We start from the raw sequence: 3,236 nt of genomic DNA on the forward strand, positions 1-3,236 counted from the left end.
ATTAAAACAAAGGTAACGTTCAATAAGCTACATATTCCAGCATTTATTAAAGTTTGTCACTACCCATTCTTGTCGACCAAACACTCTGTCGTTTCTGTTGTTGTTTTGGTATTTATACTTTCGACTGACCAATGACAGAGCTTGTTACATATTGTTTACCAATCGGCAACCATGGATCATGTTAGGGAAACTCCCGTAATGTTGATACTGTTTGTAAACAACGATTGATCTTCATCAATAAAGATGGGTTTCGACTTTAAATTTATTAGTAGATCATTAGAACAGTTTTATTTGAGTTTATTGTATAATAAGGTAACTACCGCGAAAATACGGAATCAGTACGTGAACTAAAACTTCTTAACAAACTAACATACACAAATCTGTCGTATCATGAAAACAACAGCCAAAATAACAATGACAAGTTTTACACTACTTGTAACATTAGACATCTCACTAACATCTATCGTTTTATCCTCAATAATTTCGAGAAACTATACAGACATAGGTTTACTATAAAAAGGGGGGAATGTCGGCATTACATTGCCCCCACCTTTAAGGATTTGGTCCCCAAATACATTCGTTTTTAAGGTTTAATTAAAGTAGAACCAATTCATTATATTATTATTCTTAAGATGACGAACATACAAAAAGAATTACACGAATAAACTCATTCATGTCAACAACCTACACTTAAAGAACTTTTGTACTTTGATTTCTGTCCACTCTGGTTTCAGTTTTTTCCTCTACTTCTGATACTTAGGCTTGCAAACATTGTAAAATGTTTAACCAGCAAAACCATTTGATCATTCATTGCTCCATAAACACTGACCAGAAGTTAGGTCACTCATGTGTCTATCTCTATTGAACAAATCTGTCGTTTCTATCTATCCCTAAATAATTATTACTTTCTTTTTCTCTTAGTTTCCTATACAGCCCTATTTTGTATTACATATACCTATTTCACTTTAAATTATACATTCTGGCTTGCAAATATTGTAAAGATATTTAAGCAAACCCGCTTTTACTAAGCTTTACTCCATAAACATCGACCAATAATCTGGTCACTGGTGTTTATCTCTATTGAGCAAATTTCTCTTTCTATCAATTTATTATTCTTTACTATTTATTTTTCCAGTTTTTGACAACATTATTTGACATTGCCTAGACTATTTCTCTCTTTTATACATGTACTTGTATTCGGGCTTGCAAACATTGTAAAGATATTTAAGCAAACCCGCTTTTGTCAAGCTTTGCTCCATAGACACTGACCATAAATTAGGTCAAACCTGTGTCTATCTCTTTTGAGCAATCAATTACAACTTTAATATCTGATCTGGAAAATATGACATGTACACGCAGCCTTTCTTTCGGAAGGTGCCTCGTTGTGTACCTCTCGTTATTTTCAGATCAAATGTCTACTACATTCTTATTGATCAATTCTCAAGAATCATACCTTCAAAGTATACATTTGACTGGCCAAGCCAAAATATCTACATATCAGTATTTAACTGAGACATTCTTGTCATGTATTGAGCTTTTATCATCTAGCTCAACTCTACATACTCTTCTATTATTTTTTTTTAACATTTTACTCATAATACTAGTTTTGAGAACATTCTCTTGATAGGACTACCGACTAAGATCGTAATAATATATTTGCATCATGCTAGTGTGCTCAACAATTGTATAAAGCATTACTTACAACCAGAGTTTCTAACCAAATTATCAGTTGACCTTCTATTTTGTTTTTAATTTCTGCATCAGAAATGACCAGTACAGATCAGCATATTCACTTAACGTGTTCATAAGTTCTAAACAAATTATAGAAATATAGTGTTTAGCGCCACTGCAGTTTTTGCCTTTATTAATCATTTATATCTAGAGCGGAACTTCTACAATCTCTGCTACGGATATTCTACAGCAAGAGGCATTACCTCTGATTTTGAGACAAAGAACAACATCATCTTTAATTATTAAACAATCCTTAGTGAAAGGAAATCAACATCACATCTATACATAAAACATCTGTTTCGGTATAATAATTGTCCAAAACAAATCGGTCTTCACAATAAAAATTTAAATAAACTAGCTCCAACTAAAACGAGCGTGCGAACTTTTAATGCATATATACATGTACATCTATATAGTAGCCAAAACAAAACAACTGTTTTGATGGCACAACACAATATTAAAATAATAGTATTTACAGTGTCGAGAAATCATTCTCGCGGCTGACTGGACATTTGTCCGTTTTGCTAACGACGAAATTTTTATCAATTCTGTCTTGCCGGGTTATTTGTTCCAGACTACTTGCTGGAGTTTCTACTCCCCTTCCTAAAATTGGAGTGGACCTACTTTCCATAGCGTGCCTTTCAAATTTTGCAAACAACTGATTCATATCCTTTGAAAAATCGGAAAAACATTTTTCCATCCATAGTTTCATTTCTGAACGTGCTTCTGCCAGTATTCTCTCCGTTGTTCTAAAAATTTCAGAACTTTGTTTCTGTAATAAATTGTCATGCATAGTTGCAGCAGCTTCATCACCAATCTCATTGAGATGTGGACCAAACGTAACAACGTTTGAATCATCCATTTTATATAATTAATTTGCTTAAAGTACAAACACTAACAGACTCTATAAATCAATCCCACCGCTGCCACCAAATTGTAACGCCGCCTCCCTGGTGTTAAAGTCGGCCACCAGAGAACACAGGGTCACAAAGAAAAGGGATTTTAAAGGATCTATAAAGTGTAAGGTTCGGCGTCCCCTATTAACCGTCAGACCAAAACACGTTACAGAAAGGGAAAACGTATACGTGTATTTATATATAATTCTTAGTTATGAAATAAAATATCTGAATAATATAAAGTTTCATATTTTATTAATATCAATAATAATCCACGCTGGAGAGAATGGGTCTTGCAGGATTCGTCACGGGTCGGGTCAGGTCCCTGGTTCAGGATGGTCTTCCATAGATACACACAACTACTACATGTTTAATTCAACATTCAAGTAACAAGGTTGCCACTTATTTTGTATCTTTCTATAATCTTAATTAAAGGATAAAAAAAACACCCCTCTACATTATAGAACTAAGAAGACAACAACTTAGTTTAACATCTTAAATTGCATATTAATCATGCCAAAACCGCCAACAGAACTCTAAATGTGCACCTTCAATAGCAATGTCACTGTCACCGGTAACCGTATTTAGCACAGTCACCGTGATTGGTGA

This window comes from Mytilus trossulus, unplaced genomic scaffold, assembly GCF_036588685.1.
Source record: "Mytilus trossulus isolate FHL-02 unplaced genomic scaffold, PNRI_Mtr1.1.1.hap1 h1tg000158l__unscaffolded, whole genome shotgun sequence".
NCBI lineage: Eukaryota > Metazoa > Mollusca > Bivalvia > Mytilida > Mytilidae > Mytilus > Mytilus trossulus.